Genomic DNA, 15,449 nt, shown 5'->3' with positions numbered 1-15,449 from the left:
GAAGTAGAACATTCAGCAGTAGTTGAAACTCATTAAAAATCATCAGTAACAACAGAAACTGATATTCTTGGTTTCGATAATTGCCCATTTCATGTTCTTACTATTTTGGGAGAATAGTATTTTTTAGCACTTTGATACAATACCAGCTCATATTAGTTCAATAAATCCCCTTTTTAAAATAAGCATTTTATTGGGGGCTCATACAACTCTTATCACAGTCCATACATACATCAATTATATAAAGCACATTTGTACATTTGTTACCCTCATCATTCTCAAAACATTTGCTCTTCACATAATGCACAACAACCTCATATTTTCTCTCCTTCAAGTTCTCAGGAAGATTATAGACATCCCAATTAAAGGCCCAACCTATATGTGTTTTTGTAAAAAGTCCTTCAAGCAGATACTTCATGATTTTATTCTACCTTTGGAGAGAAAAACTTCAACATTGTTTTTAATCTTTATCTTTTAAAAATAAAGTGTGTGTTATGCCACAGAATAGGTTTATACTCATATTTGATAATGTACTAGAAATACAGATTTTTTTCTTAACACCAGTAATACTAAAGCAAGCCTATGCAAAATCCATTTACATTCTTAAAGATATTGAAAATGTGTTTTGAAAACCCAAATCAGAACTGTTGTTTATTTTGTTTTCCCAATTCTAACTCTATTTAGTTATTTCAAACTCTTTTACCATTTTTTGGTTATTTTTACCCAGAAGAATGACATCTTACTCTTTAAAACTAGACTTGGAAATTAAAACAGAATATGTTGCTAAATGAAATAGCCTATAGGGGTTCTTATGAGACATCTTAGTACTCCTAATGCTATCATGTAATTCTGTATATTTTAGCTCATACGTTAACATTTTTACTCATCTTAAAATATTATTTTCTATCTCATAATACCTAGGGATAGTATTGTAAAACTCATTACTGCTAAGTCAATTGTGTGGTAGAGGAGAAATGACTCCCTGTGGTTCGCAGTGGCTCTCTTTTGAGGCACTGTTGGGTGGTTTCAAACCACCAACCTTTCAGTGAGCAGCCACATGCAAATGATTTGTATCATAGCTTTGAAGTATGGAGAGTTTAAGAAAATGCATTCTCTTTTTACCTATTGGCTAAGAGTCAAAGAATCCTATTGTGTTGCTCTAACAAGTGGCCAAACCTGAGCTTCTAGCTGGCTCCATCTGACTTCTGCTGACACACTGATTCCATCATCTAAACAGCACCGATGTTGGAGAACATGTTTGATGAAGTAGAATGTTCACTTGGAAAAATGAAGCATTTTAGATCAAGCAAAGATGCAGGTTATTTAATTTTATTTGTGTCAAAGCAAAATCAAAACCCCCTACTGATAGGTTTAGACTTTTGATCAATTAAAACACTGAGGTCTAATAAGTCAGAGAGCCTTCCATAACCGATTAGACCCAATCTTTAATGGAGAATGCCAAGTAGGAAACACCAGACTTTGACTCCAGGCTTACACAACAAACGTGGTCTCCTACTGAGTTCCAACAGTCTTGTAAACAAGAAGGCACTTTTGCACAGCCAGGTGAACCGAGACCTTGCCAAGCTGTAGGCTCCAGAGCCAAATATTACAAGATAATACTAGGATTTGTAATTCAGTTTTAGTCATAGGGATAAAGAAGAGGATCTACTCTATTCCACGAGCCCATCTTGATAATGAACTAGATGCCTGGACATTCAGAAATTTCTTTGTACCAATGACATTCCAAGCAAAGTGTTAGTGTCAACCACTACCTTTGGAAACTGAGCCAATACATCTCCACAGTCTATCTGCATCAAGTTATCTAGTGTTGCTATAAAAGAAAAACCACAAGTGGTGGCTGTAGCAAAAACAGTTTTGTGTTTAATGTAATGTAGCAACTCTAGAAGAGGGTTTCCTTCCACTGCCGGCTCTGGAAGAAAATCCTTAGCCTCTGTCCAGTTTCTTTCCGTGGTTCTTGGTGCTATTTTTGTGGCATGGACCCTATTCTCTCCCATCTGTGCTGCTTCAGCACATAATCTTTCTATCTTGAAAGTGATTGGTTTAAGATGTCCCGTACAGTGATACGCCTCATTAGCACAACAAAGAAAACCTTTATTCCCAATGCAATTGCATCCACAGGTATAGGGGTTGGGATTGACAACACAAGTTGTTAGGGGAATACAGGTCAGCATATGCTGTTGCTATTGGTTGCCACCAAAGCAGTTTCAGTTCATTATACAACAGAATGAAATGTTGCCTTCCCTGCACCATTCTCACAAGGATCGCTATGTTTGAGCTTATTGTTGCAGCCACTGTGTCAGGACCTCTTGTTGAATGTCTTCCTGTTTTACACTGACCTGCTTTACCAAGCACGATGTCCTACTCCAGGGACTGGAGAACATGCCCAAAGTATATAAGATGAAGTCTTTTCATCCTAACATCTAAGAACCATTTGGGCTACATTTTTTCCCAGACCATGATCCAAATCCATGATTCCACTCTATCCTTAGCAGTCAGCAGAGCAACAGGCATCAGGCTCCATTGCTTAAATTCTGCTCTATGAACATATTTAAGTACTATCACCTGCCCTTGCTTGAATATATTAGTGAACAAGTCACTTCTTTTTCTGAGATTTTAAGTGTAGAATGCTAAAATATGAAATCTTGTGTTATTATAATCCAAACAAATTAGTCTCTCATAGTCCTTTAATTAAAAAAAATCTGTGAATGCTGCTCTGTAAATGATTTCAATAATTTCCTACAACTTCACCGTATTAATGAAGCAAATTGCTTAAAAATATTCCTCATACTGGGGTGCTAAGGGTAGGACCATGAAAAGTTACCATCCTAATGCTTCCCCAGGCTCTCATGTAACCTGATTTTCAAAATTTAGAGCACAGTTTCCTCTTTAATCAATGCTTCCGCTAAAACAGCTAAGGGCCACATGAAAATTCTCTTATGTAAATGCATTCAGTGCCATATTTATTGTATGGACCATCTAGATCAGAGGTTTTCAACCTTCCTAATGCCACGACCCTTTACCACAGTTACTCATGTTGTGGTGACCACTCTCCTCTCCCCCCCCCACCCACCAAACCGTAACATTATTTCGTTGCTACTTCATCACTGTCATTTTGCTACTTTCAGGAATTGGGCGAACCCTGTGAAAGGGGCCTTCGACCCCCAAAGGGGTCATGACCCAAAGGTTGAGAACCACTGATCTAGATAGTACAAGATCTTGAAGAATGATCTAGCAATTCCAACATGGTTGGTGATATACAAGGGGATACCAAGAAAACACAGAAGTATTTTCAAAGCTATGTATTTAATTTTCTTTTACAAAACAACTTTATCACCTTCAAAGCACTCACCATTACACTTAATACATTTGTCAAATCTGCAGTTCCATTCTTAGAAACATTTTTTCAAACCATCTGTTTGGATGGCTGACAGCACCTCCATCATTTTTTCTTCACTTCTCAGCAGTTTTCAATCTGTGGGTCATGACCCCTTTGGCGGTCAATGAACCTTTCACGGGTCACCTAAGACCCTCAGAAAACACATATTTCCCATAGTCTTAGGAACTGAGACACGGCTCCTCTATCAGTCTCTAGGTCAGTCCACCCACATGCAGATATGCCCACTTACAAGTACCCGGTGTGAAGACTTTTACCCATGCTACACCATGCTTCAAGACTAAATTTCATTTATTGGTAATTAGAAGTACATATTTCAAAGTATATAGTTATATATTGTTTTTTGATTAATCACGATGCTTTCATTATGTTCAATTAGTAACAATGAAAATACATCCTGCATATCAGGGATATACATGATGAATCATAACAGTATCAGAATTACAGTTATAAAGTAGCAATGAAATAATTTTATGGTTGTGGGTCACCATAACATGAAGAACTGTATTAAAGGGTCACAGCATTAGGAAGGTTGAGAACCACTGTTCGACATCGTCGAATCGAATGTTCTTCACTCGTGGAAAACCAAAAGAGGTCTCATGGTGCGAGGTCAGGTGAGTAAGGTGCAGGGGCAAGAGAGGCATGCCGTGTTGTTGTTTTCTTTTGCCCAAAACTGGCACAATGAGCTGTCTACCTGTGCAGGTGCATTGTCGTGGTGACAAAACCACTCCCCTGTCTGCCACAAATCAGGCTGTTTGTGTCATGTACTGTCACACTATCTTTTCAGTGCCTCTGAATAGAAAGCTTGGTTAACAGTTTGACCTGATAGAAGGAACTTAAATGCACAAACCCAACATTTTTGTCCTTTCGGGAACTTGATGGATGTCCAGAATAAGATATGTCAGCGATCTACATATGATCCTTTTTTCAAATGAGGAAAGCACTCTTACACTTGAGTTTTTCCCATAGTGCTTTCCTTATCAGCTGTGTTCAACAGCACAACAGTTTCTGAGGCATTTTTCCTCATCAGGAAACAAAGTTTCACAGCTGCATGTTTTTCTCTTAAATTGGCCATTACAAAAAAGGAGGTTTGAGTGAAACTGCTTGTGTTAGACAGTTTCTCTAGAGAAACAAAACGAGGACACTTATGAATTTAGATAGATAGATAGATAGATAGATAGATAGATAGATAGACAGATAGATAATGAAGGGACATAACAGCTAATTAGTCCACACAACAATACAGAGGTCTCAGTTCAACTCACTTCCATGGTACAGTTAATATACTGGAAGTCCTTCAAGTAAGGAGGGTGTTGAGTCCAAGGTCAAAGAAGCAGACAGCTGAGTCTTCTTTAAGGCAAGGCAGGCAGTCTGGCCACAGGCAGCAAGCAGCAGGGTGGGTCACCAACAGTCAGCAGTTCAGGAGCTTAGGAAAGCAGGCCCGGTTGTGATATCAAACCCAAGCAAACAGGACGACAGGATCCTACAGCCTCAAGCGTAAGCAATGTATACCAGCAGCATGGTGAGGCAGATCTCGAAGGACCGTCAAGCTCTAGTGACACCATCCATGGGCTGGGTGTCCCACAGGTAGTGTAGCACAAAAGTCGAGGCATAGAACTAGCCAAAGCAGCTGCATGCATGCTGTTCAGATCACCAGAGAGCAAAAGAGAGAGGGGCGGGCCTTGGCGAGTCATTTATCTCTTTGCTCTCCAATCAAACTGTGACCTTATTAATCCCACATGTTCCTATTGGCCAGGTCAGCACAATAAACCTACCTATCACACTGCTTTTACAAAAAAATTTTACTGTGACCAGAGAGAACCTTCCCAGGCAACATCACTGGGTGTAATAACTCAGAGCTACTTGCTCAATGCTTGCCTAGCATGAAAAATGGGTATTACAAAAGCTTCACTCCACTCACCACAATTCTGGGTTTTTTTGGGGTAGCCCCTCATACTTTATATTCATTCTTTATATGAGTCAATGTATGGACCTCATTTTCATATTCCCCATAAGCATCTGGAATGGCTTTGAATCTTTGGGAACTGCCTAGATCTGAGTCAATCTCTTGTAAATCGAGAAGAGTAGAATATATCCTAGAGTGATCCAACCGCATTATTTATTCATGAAATAATTTTGCGCATTCTGCAACCGAAACACACTCACAGGCAGAAGATGAGAAAACGAGAGGTGAGGTGGCACATGCTGCCTACCCTTCTTTAGGGATCGGCGGGCAGGGAGGACAGGGCGATCTAGAAGGTGAATATGTGAAGCTGAGAAGTGGAGAGCACGAGCCAGCTCTGCAAGTGTCGCTTGGAGGAGTTTCACCTTGAGCAGGATGGAATTCAGACTCCCATATGACTGGAAGAACCTGTGTGGCCTAGAAAATAATGTGGACTGCTGTTGGCATCCGAAGACTGGTCAAGAAAAGAAAAAATGATAAATATATCCATCTACCAACATGCACACTGCTACAGAGAAGAGCCTGCAACACAGGGAATCCAGGATAGATAAACCCCTCAGGGCCAACAAGGAGAGTAGAGATACCAGGAGGATTAGGGGAGGGTGGGGGAGAAAAGGGGAACCAATAACAAGGACCAACTTATAACCCCCTCCCAGGGGGACAAATAATGGAAAAGTGGGTGAGGGACGACAGAGGACAATGTAAGATATGAAAATAATAATCTATAACTCATTAAGGGTTCATGAGGGAGGGTGAGCAGGGGTGGGAAGGGGAAGAAATGGGGAACTGAGATCAGGGGCTCAAGTGAGAAGATAATGCTTTGAAAATGATGATGGCAGCATATGTGCAAATGTGATTAAAACACTGGATTAATGTATGGATTGTGACGAGATGTTAAGAGCCCCCAATAAGAGTAAGAAGAAGAAGGAAAAAGGGTCATTTGGTGGGAGTAACAAAGACTGTAGCTATAAGAGCCATATTAAATAATTCATTGCATTGCAAAAGGCTTGACTCTACCCACTATTGATTAAGACCATGAAAATAATGACTTTTTTGCCTATTAGGTTGTCAAAAATAACAATTAAAATGTTTATGGTCAGTAATGGGAAAGAAGAAATACTATTTGGAGGAGTATAAATAGGTTTGGATTTTCTGGAGTCCATGTTGACAGTACCCACCAAAATTTAAATTCCTGTATCTTAAGCAGTCTCACTTTTAGAGATGAATATATTCTAAACCGTTTCAGAAGTTAGAATATAATCAAGACCTAATGATATTGGAAGAAGTCCAAAGTCCACTGAAGGCATTGGTGAAAAACACGGATCCAGGAATTGACAAAATACTAGTTCAGGTATGTCAACAAATGGATTCAACAGTGGGAAGCAATCTCTCATTGAAGCTACCTGGCCAACACTCTGTAAGAAATCCATTATTTACATCCATTCCAAAGAAAGGGGCCCAACAGAATGTGGAAATTATTGGGCAATGTAATGAAAATCACATGAAAGTAAAGTTTTGCTGAGGATCATTCAAAAATGCTGGCATCAGTGCATCCACAGGGAAGTGCTGGGAATGACGTCAGACTCTGGGATGTGGAGCAGTGTATGTCATTGCTGGCATCAGTTGGGTCTTGGCTGAAAGCAGAGAATGCCAGAAAGGTTTACCTGTGCCCTACTGACTATGCAAAGATATTCTAGAGGGTGAATTAAATAAAATTATGAATAATATTATAAAGGGTGGGGGTGGGAGTTCCAGAATAAATATGCTCGTGGGATCTGTATATAGACTGAGAAGCAATTGTTGGAACAGAACAAGTGAATGCTATATGTTTTAAAGTCAAAGAAGATATAAGCATACATATATTTTCACCATAATTATTCAATATGCATGTTGAGCAAATAATCTGAGAAAGCAGACTATATGCATCTGAGTGTGGCATTAATGTTGGAAGAAAAGCACTAACTACTTGAAATATACAAATACCATGACCTTTTTGCCAAAATTGAAGAAAAGAGGACTTGAAGCACTTACTGATGATCAACAACTCTAGGTTAAATATAAAGAAGACAGACATCCTCACAAGTGGGTCAATAAGCAGTGCATGATAAACAGAAAAAAATTGAAGTTTCGATGATTTCATTTTGCTGGTACCCACAATTAATGCCCCTGAGAGCAGAAGCCACAATGTCAAATGACATATTGCACTGGACAAATCTTCTGCAGAAGATCTCTCTCTTTAAAGTGTATACAAACACAGGTATCACCATCATGACGAGGGTGTGCCTGATCCAAACCGCGGTATTGTCGATTAGTTCATGTCTATGTGAAAAATAAACAAAATGTGAGGAAGATTTGAATTGATGGTATTGGTAAAGAATATTGAATGTAGCATGAAGTGCCTAAAGAATAAATAAATCCATTGTGGACGAACTGCCAAATTATCCCTGAGAAGAGAGGATGGTTGGATTTTGTCTCAAGTACGTTGGGAATGTGATCAGGGTGGACCAGTCCCTGGAGAAGGACACCCTGCATGGTAAAGTCAAGGGACAGTAAAACAAAGGGAGCCCTTCAAGCATATGGGTTGAAATAACTTCTACAACAGTAGGCTCGACTGTTACAAGGATGGCACGGGTCTGGGCAGTGTTTCTTTCTGTTGGGGTCTCTATGAGTCAGAAAAAACATGAAAGCAATAAGCAGACACAACAAAAATGATCAACTTTGTTTATAATAAGATATACTAATTTTTCAATGAAAATGTACATAAAGTACTCACAATTTTGAGCAGCATGATATGAACATATTGCAAACTGACTATTCATGTATTGGGTGGCAATCAAATAATTTTATTGGAAATTCTACCCAGTAGCTCCAGGCACAACCTAAAAATTGCTAAGTGGTTATCATTTGCTTAATTAGATCCCACAACACATGGCTAAATTCAGTAAATCAATATGAAACCTCTCCATTTGGGGATGTGGATTGTATTGGATTTCAACATACTTCGATTGAGGGCCCTTATTATGAACATAACAGATTTCATTTCCTCTCTAATTTTTTAATCCTTGGCAATGTAAACTTAATTTTTCTATTGAAATGTTTGAAAAGGAAATTAGAATGAAAACTGAGTTTTATTTTCCAATGCAAGTACATTTCTGTTTTTTTCTGGAGATTATAGGCTGTTGTGAAATCAGGATATGGCTTGGAAAGGAAATAATACAGGAACTGTGTCTTTCTTTGGCTTTGCATCCGTAAGCACAAGAACCTAAATCACAATATGGTGAGAGAGTGGTTTAACTTCTTTAATAAAGCCTTTTTTTTTTTTTGAGACCAGTGATGTGGGGGACCAGTGTTCAGCAGTGATGCCCATACACGCACTCCAACTGGTGGGCCCTCACGATAGCATCAGTGATTGTGCCTTACTCATGCCTGCGCTCTTGCAACATGGAGGGCCCCTGTTATCAGAGATGCAAAGCCCATCTCAATAAAGAAAATCATATTCAGTATGTGTAACTCTGCTAGCTCATTTCTCCAAGGATAAAGAGATGGATTAGGCAGTTGCCAAATTGTTCTATTTGGTCAAGTAAGGAGATTATTACAGGAATTTTAACAAGTTTACATTCGTTCTTTATGGAGGAGCAAAGATTCTACTATAAAAAGCTGAAATTTTAAACCATGTCTTTAAAATCTTGGGAAATTCGTGTAGGACAAGAATGTGCACATACTAGAATAAGTATTACAGATTATCCAGAATTTGCAATGGTGAATGTTTTTTAATACTATACATACGGCATCTTTATAATTCTTTATTAAGAGAAATGCAATAGTATAAATAAAGATAGTTTATTTTATGCATACCCCCTAATAGCATATCTCTTCCTAATTGCCCTATGTCAATTACTTCTATTAAACTGGTTGATGCCATTGTGGTCCATTTTATATATTTTATGCTCGGTTCAATTCAGTAAATATTACTGACCACCTTCTCTGTGCCAAGCACAATTCCACACTCTTAGGTAGATTAGAAGAACAAAACAGACATAAATCCCTCTCTTCGTGGAGTTTACATTTGAACCAAGGGAGACAAAAATATTTTTGTAATTGTATACTGTACAGTGTACATTGATTGGAGGCAGTTATACAAACAGAACAAGTGAATACTGCATAGTTGAAAATCAGGAAAGGTGTGCAGCAGGGTTGTATCCTCTCAGCATACTTAATCCTTATGCCGAGCAAATCATCACAGAAGCTGGATGGGAGGAAGGTTTGTTAACAACCTGCAATATGCAGATGACACAACTTTGCATGCTAAAGATGAAGACTTGAAACGTTTGAAACCGTATAATTCAATGGAAAGAGACAAAAATCTTCAAAATAGCTAGCATCCTGGTAAGTGGAGAAAATATTGGAGTTGTCCAGTTTCTAGTTCACTAAGTGAACTTGACTTTGCCATCCTGCCCTGTAGCAGACTTGAGGAACGTAATACCCCATGGAACGTAAGGCTGAACAGCCCTGATGTTAGAAGAAGCTGGTGACTGCTGTCCCGCCTCCTGGGAATTGGATCACAATGATATGAAGCTTCTGACTTTCCAGCAGACTCAGTTTGTTACCTGGGGAAGAATACTTAGCATCAGACGGTCAAAATGGCTATTTGTATTAAGAAACTGAGTAGTCAACGGATTTCTGATGGCATTTTTCTCTAGCAAGGTATAGACATCCTTATCACCAGCGCACTGTTTTTTAATGGATTTTGGAGCTGAATGGTTTTTGATTCAGGTATCTTGCTTGGAGGCTGCCCAGTGATTGAAAGCTCAGGACTACCATAGATTTGTTTTGTTTATTCTCTTTGCTTTTTAATGAAGAGTCTTAGGCTAGCAGGCATGGTTCTGCCTTTGTGAACAAGTGTTATTGAAAGTTTTAATCCTATATTCTGCCCTTTTTGTTTGCGCAAATAGTGCCCCATCACTTGAGTTTTTTATCTGTACAGGTCAATAGTCTAAAAAGCTGTTTTATACATGTAGAGTTTCCTTACTCTACAATATTTGAAATTCCATGACATCATTAAATTAATGATACTCTCAATAGAAGTTCATCTTGCTTGGATCCACAATCAGTGCCTCTGGAAGCAGCAGTCAGGACATCAAATGATACATTGAATTGGGTAAATCTGCTACACAAAACCTCCTGAAAGTGTTGGAAAGCAAGGATTTTACTTTGAGAACTAATTTTTCAATCATCTCATATACATGTGAAAGCTGAACATTGAATGAGGAAGACTGAAGAAGAATCAAAGCATTTGAATTACAATTTTGGTAAAGAATATTGAATGCATCATATATTCCCAAAAGAACACTTCAATCTTCTTGGAAGAAGTACAGCCAGATGCTGTAGCAAATGGCAAGACTTCATCTCACATACTTGGAACATGTTATCAGGGGAGACCAGTCCCTGGGAAAGGACATGAAGCTTGATAAGGTGAAGGGGCAGGGAAAAGAGGAAGAGCCTTGACAAAGTGGAGGGACACAGTGACTGCAACAATGGGCTCAGAGTAACAATGGTGATCATGGAACAGGACCAAGCAAGGTTTCATTCTGGTGAGCACAGGCTTGCTCTGAGTCAGAACCAATATGGTGGTGCCTAACAAAAATAACAACCAGTAGAATTACCAAGTAGATTTAGAATCATCTTCAATAAAAAGATAATACTGTCTCTAAAGTATATCCGGGATATATAGAAACCATAGGTATGTGAATGGATTTTGAGCTTGCTTTTAATTGTAGAACGACTCGTTCTCAAGATGTGACCCTACTTCATACTTTCCCTCATGAAGAAATCACTGAAGAGGTGGATGGTCTGGGAAAGCATGGTAAAGAAATTCGATGGTGCCAGGTATCAGAAAGAATAGCATCTGGAGTCTTAAAAACTTGTATTAAAACAAGCAGTCATCTAACTGAGGTGACAGCTAAGTCCACATGGAAGAAGCACTCCAGCCTATGTGAGCCAAGGATTATAAATAATAAAATCTAAGACTGGAGGAGGGACTGTCATTAGAGCTTAAATTCTGAGCACCCAGTTTATAGAAGCTGTGAATGACCCCACTTGATTAAGCTTAGGTGAATCCTCTTTGGCTATTTTCCAGGTGTGTTAGTCCGGGTTGACTAGTGAAACAAATCCAGAAATACTCATATACCTGTAAGATATACTTATATAAAGAGGTAATTGTGCATCAATAAACCATCCTAGCCCAGTCCAGATCAAGTCCATAGTCTAGTTATTAGTCCATGAGTTCCTCTTCAGACTCACGCAGCACATGCGATGATGCCAAATACAGGAAGATCACAGGCCGGTGGGTGGAATGTCCTTTGGATCCAATGGCAGTGGGCACATATCCAGGAATCTGGCTGCCATCAGCATAGCTCCATGTGGCTTGACAGCAGGAAGACCAAGGATGAGAGAGAGTCTGGTCCCCTTCCAAAGGGAATAGAGGAAGTTCCAAGAATCCTCATGAGAAGGCCACACCACACAGAGGTATATTGACTATGACCTGATTGACAGGCTAGACTATAGCCCTTCACTCATAATACCCTCAAGTTGGCATGAGATTATGCCACTACCACACCGGGGATGTGTACAGCCTTGCTATCAGATAAAGTGCATGGGACAGTGGATTAATGCAGTGTCGTTAGGTTAAAATTTAACACCTTATCATTTGTTCTCCATTTTGACCCATTTAAAATTTGTCCTGCTTTTTATTATTTTCTGTTATCTTTACAATTGAGGTTTCGCTGTTTTCTTTTGTTGGTTTTTTGTTTAGCTTTGTTTACTTTTATTTTTGCATATTTTCGTCATATGAGATTCAGGATAGGTTAGTCCATAGAGTAAGTGGATTACTAATTTCATGGGATTATGGCAAGGAAAGTTGGTGGGAAATAGGGGTAGAAAGTGAGCCATCTCAAATGCAGTTGGGGGTGGGAAAATCTCATTTTCAACAAGAAATATGAGCAAGAAGTGGAGCATGTCCTTTAGATCCTGATATCCTTGTATTTTAAACCTCCTTGATCCATGTGAAATTTCTGCTATGAGCAGAAACAGCAGAATGAGGTATGAGAGCATGTGATAGAGCAGTAGATTTCCCAGCGCACATTGCAAGTGTAGGTGAATGCTTTTAGGCAGGATACTGGCCTGTGGAGTGGATTGCTTCTGGGCATGTGATTGGGGGAGTTGAGCTTTGCTGATCAATAGAGTTGGAGCCAAGGGCCTTTGTGTTGAGTCTTAAAATGGAGTGGCATGCCCTTTGGTGATTTATTGGCATTTAAAGGGCTTTGTAATACTGCCTTGGCATGGTGGAGAACAGGCTGAGACTGAGTGTTGAGAAAGGCCTGCCTGTGGGCACAACAGAGAAGAAAATGTCTTTAATAACTGTACGCTGGGCATTTCTTGCCTAATATAACTTTCTGTTGAAAATAATGTAGAGTATCTTCTGTAAGTTCTGACTGGCTATTGCAACTCAAAAGTAGAGTGCTGTGCTCACTTCAGCAGCACATGTACTAAACCTGGAATGAAACGGAGATTAGTATGACCTCCATACAAAGATGACATGCAAAATCATGAAACATGTTAGATAGATAGATGATGATACAGATGATGATATAGATATAGATAGATAGTAGTGAGTACTGTGGGAGGAACAGTTGGTAGCTGGTATCAGAATTGGTAAGGAGGGTTTGGAGTTGGGGGCAAGACTGACCTCTGCCTTGTGGCAATCAGCCTTGGGAGCGAGAGGAGGTCACATGTTGCCTTGAGACTGTTTTCTCCATAAGCAGCACAAGAAAGCCTGCGTAACTTGCTTATTCAGCATTCTGCCCTGGGTTTCTAACTTACCCAGATACCGGTTTTCTGGGGCTTTACTATATATTCTGATAACTGAAAATTGGATAGTGGAAGTTTGCTTTAGTTTCCTCAGTGAAGTAAGAAGAAAATTCATAAGCTGCGAGTGGAGATAAGGGAGAAGATGTTAGTATTTTAGAGAGATAAGAAAATGTGAAATAGCCCTTTGGGAAACAAGGATGAGTGAATGGAGTAATTAGAAGGAAGATGATTGGGAGTATCTGGGGGGTTGCATGTGATGTAGTCTTAAATTTAAGATTTGTTTTTTTCTTCAGCCATATTCAGCTGCACAAATACAGGAGTAGAGAGGTGAATTCAAGAGAGCTGCAGAACGAACAAATGAAACAAAGCAGAAGAAGGGCAAGGATATTGAAGGCATAATGATCTTGATTTTAACTTGAATATATCAAGGACTTAGGCATGGTACTACTATCACATGATTGGTGGTTCCAGTGTAGGCAAAAGAGGGCTGAGACGAGCGTACCAGAGAGATGGAGATGGAGAAATCGAAGCTTGGTAGGAGATCCAGGATGGCAGTCTAGGCAGATACACCACCCAGGTTCTCCACTACAAAGACGTAAGAAGCCAGGTCACGCAGATATGGAGGAAACTCCTGTAGCAGAGCTTCAAAGGAAAGAATAAAGAAGTGGATCACATGCCAGTGAAGGTAAGACACTGTGAACAAGGAACAGTTTCTGCCAACCAGTCTCCAGTATAGCCTAGTCATTTTCACTTATTGCAAACAGCATTCCATTCAGAGCAGGGCTGAAATAGCCAGCTCTGTTTGCACTGAGCTGTGCCATCAGCCGTAAAGATGGCTATTTACATCTCCAACACCCACCTAGTCTTTTACCTTCTGTTCCTCTTTTCACACCCTTTTCAAACAATCCTGCTGAGCTGGGGCCTCTTCCCACATAACCTCCATGTTCAGTAGCGCTCACTCTGAGTCCTCCGACTTAGACACTCAGCTCTCACCGAAGGAGAACCACATCTCCACCACAGTAGCTAGCATTTGCACCAGCCCTTTTTAATTATACAGTGCCCTCTCTCCCCCTCCCCTCTTTCTTCTTAGATCTCTTCTCTACCTCACCCGACCCCGCCCAATATTTTATTTTCTTTCTCCTTTCTCTTTTTTTTTTCTTCCTCAGCAAATGAGAGTCGGTGACACTGCACTGCCATACCCACCACACTTGTCACTCCATCCATAAGGAAAGTGCCACCACCCACAACAGACCCACTGTATCTATGACAGACAGTGGCCACAACCCCCACCTCCACCCCAGCTTGCTCTCACCTGCTCTGCAGGATCAGCATTTCCCCTCGGCCACATTTCCACTTCCTGTCAAATCTACTCCGAAACAGTGGTGAGAACCCACCCAAGTGCTCCCAAATTAGCATCCTGAGCCACCTGCCCACCTGTTGCCTGGACATATTTAAACAAAACAAAAAAGCAGGGCAAAGCAAACCATATAATAAAAAATAAATGCAAAAACACTACAATTTCTCAGATAACTTCAAATCACACATACACCACATGCAAAAAACAAAACACGACAAAATAGTTCAAAGAAGTAATCAAAACATAGGGTTAAAAATTATCCAGAGGATGAAGTGGTATTGGGACTACGTGATAAGGAATTAGAATTATATTTAGGTACTGTCAGTGGATTTAGAAAATCTGATGAAGTGACAGAGAAAATCATGGGCTGGAAGGGTGAGGGTGGGTTTGGCAGAGAAACAAAGCTATAGAATATTCTTCCAAAAAACAGAGCAAATCAACAAAATAGGTGTAAAAATTGAAACTATGCAAAAACATCCAATAGAAATCCAGAAGACTAATAGCAAATTACCAGAAATATGAGGGAGTTTCAAAGACGTTATGGAAAAATCTGCTCTCTTTTAATTCCATTTTCCTTATACTTTTTGAAGACATTTTGTATACAACATATACAAAGCAGTAGAATGAGGACAAAGCAGTAGAATGAATGAAAAACAAAACAAGCTCGATTGAAGACCAATCTCTTAATGTTAATCTCATAGAGGAACAGTCAGAAAATTGAAAAAGAAAGAAATCCTAAGAATGACCTGGTGCACTCCCAAATATATAAGTTATTTCCTCTTTTTTTATTCCTTTATCTCTTGTGTTAGATGGGGTTCTCTAGAGAGACAAAACCAGATTGCTAATAATTT

The 15,449-nt window shown here is 39.6% G+C and overlaps 1 protein-coding gene and 1 non-coding gene across 2 annotated transcripts in view; both read left to right on the top strand.

Moving 5' to 3' along the window:
* Positions 1-15,449, top strand: part of PLD5 (phospholipase D family member 5) — a 456,985-nt gene that overhangs the window by 42,088 nt on the left and 399,448 nt on the right. The window lies entirely within an intron of this gene.
* LOC142438283 (U6 spliceosomal RNA) lies at positions 12,896-12,999 on the top strand. The gene has a single exon (XR_012782688.1). It is a non-coding gene; the product is annotated as a U6 spliceosomal RNA (small nuclear RNA).

Source organism: Tenrec ecaudatus, chromosome 1 (genome assembly GCF_050624435.1).
Source record: "Tenrec ecaudatus isolate mTenEca1 chromosome 1, mTenEca1.hap1, whole genome shotgun sequence".
Classification (NCBI taxonomy): Eukaryota; Metazoa; Chordata; class Mammalia; order Afrosoricida; family Tenrecidae; genus Tenrec; species Tenrec ecaudatus.
The sequence above is the reverse complement of the archived record's forward strand: the minus strand, read 5'-3'. Positions and strand labels throughout refer to the sequence as shown.